This window comes from Octopus sinensis, linkage group LG2 (assembly GCF_006345805.1).
Source record: "Octopus sinensis linkage group LG2, ASM634580v1, whole genome shotgun sequence".
NCBI classification, from domain to species: Eukaryota; Metazoa; Mollusca; class Cephalopoda; order Octopoda; family Octopodidae; genus Octopus; species Octopus sinensis.
In genome coordinates, this window is record NC_042998.1 from 161,326,251 (window position 1) to 161,333,441 (window position 7,191).

Below are 7,191 nucleotides of genomic sequence, written 5' to 3' on the forward strand. Positions count from 1 at the left end.
ACTTTAAATTTGTTAGCAGTTCTCTCCAATCTTCTGGTCATTTGCATGGCAATAACATCATTTTGCTGATTGTTTTATACACGTGGACATATTTTCCTTGTATGGTTATTGTGAATGTAATTCATATAGTGATGATGGTGATGATGACAGCAATGATGTCAACAATAATGATGATGAAGACAATGAGGACGATGATGAGACTGATGATGATATATCTACTGTTGCCACTACAGTTTGAATTAGTAAAAATTACAGACAATATTATACAACCACATTAAGTAATCATTTCAGTATTTGACATGTAGAACTGTATTGGATTTGTTTTGGATGATAAAATAATGAAGTTAAGATGGGAAAAATTCAATCAACCATCAGAGGGTAAGGATTTATTAACGATGTGATTAATAAATAAATTATTATTGTTATTATTATCATTATCATTATTATTATTATTTTAATTTTACACACAACAGATTAGACTGTTGGAAAAGAAACATTCCTAACATCGGGCTACAACAAGTAACCTTAGATGCTAAGAACCCTCCTAAGTATCCTAGCCTGTCCCTAATAACACTGTTTTCTGAAGCTGTACTAAACTGCATTTTATGTCTATTTTCTCTATCCATCCGTTTAAATCTTTGGGGATAGTTCCTAATGCACCTATAACTACTCTTTATCTACTACTACTACTAACCTATCTGTTCTTCTGGTTGTGAAGGTGCTCATAAATGCTTTCTGAAAGTATTCCTGTTAACAGCTTCCACACTAATGGTAAGCAAGTGATTGGTCTATCTTTCATAAGGAGTATTGTTCTCCCTCTAGTCATCCAATCTGGCATTATTCCTTCATTAAGGTAATCCTGAAGTTGATTTCTCAGCCTCCCATGTAAACTATTAAATTTCTTTAACCAGTACCCTTGAACTAAATCTGGTCCTAGGCTCTTCCAATTCAGTGTTTTTCCTAATACTTTACACCATAATGCACTTGCTAGTCTTAGATCTGGCTGCTTCTCATTCACGACTTCTTCCCTCACTTTCTTTAACCATACTGCATCTCCATTATGATTGATTGGCTTATCCCAAATATTACTCCAGAACTTCCTAGTTTCTCCTTCATTAGGTTTTGCATCTTCAGTACTTCGTTCTCCACTATTTGGTTATAAAATCTCCTCTTGTCTGTCTCAAATAATCTATTCTGTTGATACTGATTTATTCTTTTCTAATAACTGGAAAGCTTATCTGCTACTGCTATGATATGCTGTTTCAACTCTTCTTTTGCTCCACCATTTTTTGTTTTCTTAACCCTTTCGTTACCAACCTGGCTGAAACTGGCTCTGCTCTGAGTACAAATGTCTTGTTTTCATGAGTTTTGAATTAAAATCTTCCACCAAACCTTAGTCACAATTTATGTTCCTAACACTAGCTTAATGATAACTAAGTTATTTTACTAAATTCTTCGTTATATTTAAACTTAAATGGCAGAAACACAGAGCATCTCAAAAGAAATTCGGTAATGAAAAGGTTACGTTGTAATTTCTCCTCAGCAAGTTGTGCAATAGCTTGGAGAAGATTCCTTGTTTGTGTTATGTCCTCCATCTGGATGTATGGTATGACAGTATTTATTATTATTATTATCATTATTATTATTATTATTATTAGTATCATCAACATCATCATCATCATTATTATTATTATTTTAGTTTGACTCAGATTTGGTCTTATTCTTGATAGGATTTATGTGGCTAGCAGGTTGCTACCTGTATCCTTAGGTGACCACAAGTTTTCAGTAGTCTTTCAAGTGCTTAGTACCCTCCTGATAATCCTTGCTGTCCCTAAGAGACAAACTTTCTGTAGGAGCTCTACGGGGCATTCTATTGTAATTCCCAATGCACCAATTATTAAAAGCATGACCTTTACAGTTTTCATTATTATTATTATTATTATTATTATTATTATTATTCAGTAGTTTTATTTTTATAGCGTGCTTTCACTTCACTACCGAGCGCAGCTCTGTGTGCCTTGGGTATGTGCTGTGATTTGTTGTGATGCTCTGATGGTTATTGTATGGAAAGTGTTCTGCGTAGGATGTGTGCAGTGCCTAGTAGTGCAATTTTCTGTATGTTATATGTGTTTGTAAGTCCTGGTGTTTTTGTTATGTATTTGTCTGAATATTTTTTTATCACGCCTAATGCACCTACTATGATAGGAATTGTTTATGTTTTCAGATTCCACATTCTGGTTACCTCTATTTCCAGGTCTTTGTATTTTGAGAGTTTCTCCATTTCTTTTAGAGACATGTTGTCATCAGCCGGTATTGATACATCAATTAGAAAGCATTTTTTTTTCTTCATGATCTCTGACAACTATATCTGGTCTGTTGGCCTTAATTTCTCTATCTGTGTGTATCGGCATATCCCAGAGTATGGTTGCTTTCTCGTTTTCTGTGACCTTTTCTGGTGTGTGCCTATACCATCTTTTTTCTGTTGTTATTCCATAATGTTGGCATAGCTTCCAATGTATGTAGGTTCCAACTCTGTCATGCCTGTAAATATATTCCTTCTTAGCCAGGACTGGGCAGCTAGAGATAATATGATTTATTGTTTCTTGTCCATCTCCACATATTCTGCAGTTACTTGTAATATTTCTTTTCATTACATGTTTTTGGTAATTTCTGGTGGGGAGGCTTTGGTCTTGTGCTGCAATTAAAAATCCCTCTGTTTCTGCTTTGAGTCCTGAGCTTCTCAACCATTGCTGGGATTTTTCTTTGTCTATTTCTTTTGCGTTTAGTTTAGTCCAGTATTTACCATGAAGGGGCTTTTCTTGCCATCGTTTTATCATGGTTCGTTGCTGTTCTATTTTTAGTTTGGATTTCATTTGTTTTATAGCTTTTGTTGTTTCTTCATCTTCTTCTTCTTCTTCATGTTTATTAGGTGGTATGATTTATTGTTTGTATTTGTCAGCTTCCTTAAATACTGAGAACAGTTTTTTGTTTTGCTTGTGTTTTGCCGCTATCTGGATCAGTTTTCCTTCCTTCTGAAGTAGATATTTTTGCAGTCCTATGGTGGTTATTTTATAGTAGTTTTCCAGCTGTATAAGGCCTCTACCACCTTCTATACGTTGTATATATAGTCTTTCTATGTCAGATTTTGGGTGATGCATCCTAGATCCTGTCATTATTTTTCTTGTTTTCCTATCTATTTTGGTCAGTTCATTTCGTGTCCAGTTAAGGATATTGTAGCTGTAACTTATAACTGGGACAGCTAAAGTGTTGATACCTATTATCTTGTTTTTAGCATTGAGCTCTGTGTTTAGTATTGATCTAACTCGTCTATAATATTCTTTTTTTTATTTTCTCTTTCATTTGTGTGTGTTGTGTCTTATCTAGTTCATGGATTCCTAAGTATTTGTAAGTTTGACTTTGGTCTAATCCTTTTATTTCATTGGTTTTATCTAGTGTGATGTTGTTACTCTTAACTAGTTTTCCTCTTTTATTATTATTATTATTATTATTATTATTATTATTATTATTATTATTATTATTATTATTATTATCATATCTTATTTATCGGCACTCTTGGTCTTATTTGCTCTGATTAATTCTGTGAAATCAGACAACATCCTGTTGTCAAAAGGTCTCACAGGGTCTCTTTCCACAAATTATAAGACTTGGTACTTAGGTGTTAAGCATAGTGAAAGATAATCAACACCTAAGTATCAAACTCAAAATCTTTACTGTCCCCATGCTCTGCCCTCATGTCAATTTCATTTTTTCTGACATACTTCTCAAAGTTGGCTGTTAGTGGTCCAAGTACCTCCACAACAATTTGGATAATAGTTATTCTCTTCATTGCTCACATTCTTGCAATTTCGTCAGTAGTAGTAGTGGTGGTGGTTTTGTAGCTGATTATTAAGATATACTTACATTTATCCATTTTTGTAAAATTATAAAACTCAAATGATCAATTCAAAATTTTACTTAAAGTAAATCATGGACTAAATTTAATGAAAGTTTAATTTTCAAATTTAAAAGTAAAATCAAGATATTAACAAAAATATCCTAAACTACCATACCAAATTCCTTTGTTTATTATTTTGTCTGCTGTCATATATGATCATTACATCTTTTCTTATGCCTATTTTATTGCTTACGATTTCAACATCCTTTTATAAATCTGCATGATATCATTTTTTAATCATCATTATTCATTTGTGAGTGATATGATTTGAACTTGCTATCAAAGATGATTGGCTGATAGACTCCAGGTTTTACATACTTGTTAGTACTACAAGTAAATTATTCTCTCATTCTGTTCTTTCCTATTCACCACTATCGTTTTAATGTCCATCCCCCCACCATGCTTGCATTGATCAGATGGAATTTGCTGATGGATTTTTTTGTGTGGCTGGGTGCCCTTGTCACCAGCCCTGACTTGTTTCCAAGCAAGGTAATCTTTCCCAGTGGTCAGACGTGTGTTTCATGGCAGGGGCACTGCAGCCATGCAGCATATTTTGGGCAAGAAAGCCTAGTGGAGCCCATCCTTCTCTAGGATAAACTCATTTTTACAGCTGAGTAGACTGGAGCCAAGTGAAATGAAATGTTTTGCTCAAGAACACAATGTATTGCCTGGTCCAGGAATAAAAACCACAATCTTTTAATTGTGAGTTCAACACTTAAACCACTAAGCCACATGCATCCAACACATACATACGCACACATATGCACACATATATACAGTTTCCATCAACCAAATCCTCTCACATGGTTTTGGTCAGACTGGGGCAATAGTAGAAGATATTTTCCCCAAGGCACTATGAAATGGAACTGAACCCAGAACAATTTGGTTAGGAGGCAATATTCTTAACCACACAGTCACCCCTGTACCTTTGTTATTAATTAAGTAGAACAAAGGAAGTTTCAGTCCCTTGCTGGGCAAACAATAATTTTTAAACTGACAGAAAGTCAGAAATTTAGGAGAATGAGTTAGTTGATTAAGTTGATTCCAGTACATGACAGGTACTTTATCACAGTCCCTTGGTAGTATTTGAACTCAGAACATTAAAAAAACCCTAAGTAAACCAAACTAGGTATTTTATCTGTTTCTAAAGATTTTACCAATCTACTGTCCTCTTTCTAGAACACTTAATAATGTCAATTATATGGCATACATTTATGCTTCTTCAACTGAATTGCTAACATATTACTCATATTTTATGTGTCCATCAAGTCCACCAAGGACTAGCAGTCTCTGTGGTTTCCTTTAAAGTAGACCGATACAACACAACTTAAAGAGTATTAGTCATGATTTTCTTTTCTCTTTCTTTTTACAAAAGCTCAATATTTTGAGGAGAAACAAGAGACGATGACATTCAGACCTTTCTTCAGGTCATTAGTAACATAAGTGAATTCAAATGGCATATCTAGAAACAAAAACCATGTCATGAACTAATTAATAAATACTGATCTCTCATCACCTAATAGACTATCAATTAATTCACCTCAGGTCTTTAAGTTCACAAGCTCAACACTTATGAAATAACCCTTAAAAAAGTTTACATACATTATAATAATATTATTATTACAGAATCAATGAGCTTTATAGACTGCTGTTATTAATTCAAGTTTCAACGCTATTCTTCAGGTATGATTTATGAGTAATTTCTTCTTTCTACTTATTGATTTATTTCTATGAAAGCTTGTTTTAAAAATTAGACTTTTGTTAGGTTTTAGAATTTCCATAATTAATTTATTTCACATTATCTTTTTGCAGTATTTCAAATATTTAATGTTGGTGTAAATATACATCTTGACTCAATAATACCATCAATAATAGTTCATTAACAGGCTTTCTGTTCATACTAAGAATCTCTGCAGTTTATACTACTTGTCAAAGTGGCTAATTATCAGTGGCTAAATGTTTATTATCTAGTCTGTTAGCTTTTGAGCCACACAATAAATTTTAAACCAATTTCCAAACAGTGTCAATAATATCTTTGTAAAGTAAAGAATTAATCTGAGATTTTCAGTGTTTTCTTCCAGATTTCAAGTAGAGATGAATGTTTAGAATTAATCTGAAAATATGTTTAGAATGATTGAAATTAATTTGAATACTGTAATTAGTACAAATAAATGAAAATGTGTTGATTATTCAACAAATATGCTTAATCTTCATAAACTTATGATTGACCAAAACTAATTTTGAACAACAACACTTATTACAGGTGCGACATTTGGAAACTTTGATTCCAAATACTTTCTTGATTCAGACTATTTTCTGAACAGGAGTGTTCACCTTGTATGCACACTCTAAATTAAACAAATGTTAAAGCTACTTAAATAATTAAATGAAATAAAGGTACCTGTACAATAGTGTTTCTCAACCATTTTTTTTATCTATGAACCCCTTTGATTCTTATTTTACTCCAGCGGACCCTCAAAGCCATTCAATGTTTAAAAAATCCTATTATATTTTAATAATTAAATATTGTTAGGAATTGTATACAAAAAAATTGTTAAAATATTTTGTGTATTATAGAAGGAAATCGAATTTATTGACAATAAATTTTAGCAGCAAAATCATATATCAACCCCTAAGGGGTGTATGGACCCTGGTTGAGAACTACTGTTGTGCAGTAATATCAATGATACAAGTTTATTAATCCTGCACTGTGCAAGGTGCCAGTAAGCTAATCTGGCAATCACAGGAGTTTGGGGTTCTTGCTTGTACATTAGTGTAGATTATGAAAGATTTCAGACTGTCTGTGCCCAGAAAGTTGGTGTTGTACCTCTATATATTTATTTCACCTTTTCTTTTCATTTTTAATTGTTTACCCAGAAGAGGAAATGGTGTGTCCATGATCTTTTTATCGGGGTCTCTGTGACTGGTGGAAAGTTACCTGGCCTAAATAATTGCTAAAAGCATACAAATGCCAACTGGTGGTAAAACAGATGACAAAATGAGTCTACCAATGAAGAACAGAAATATTTCCTCTGGCAGTTTTTTTGATTACCAAATATCCTTCAAAAAGCTTTGATTAATCTGAATCCATGGTAAAAAAAACATTTCCCCCATACAAAATAATGGTGGTTGTGTGGTAAGAAGCTTGCTTTCCAACCACATAGTTCCAGGTTCAGTCCCACTGCATGGCACCCTGGCCAAGTGTCTTCTACCCTAGCCCCAGGCTGACCAAAGCC

At 33.3% G+C, this 7,191-nt stretch overlaps 1 long non-coding RNA gene across 1 annotated transcript; it reads left to right on the forward strand.

The window, feature by feature from the left end:
- The first annotated feature begins 299 nt into the window (after positions 1 to 299).
- Positions 300 to 6,899, forward strand: LOC118762088. The gene is made up of 3 exons (XR_004997864.1): positions 300 to 378; positions 5,582 to 5,638; positions 6,833 to 6,899. It is a non-coding gene; the product is annotated as an uncharacterized LOC118762088 (long non-coding RNA).
- Positions 6,900 to 7,191: the final 292 nt, after the last annotated feature.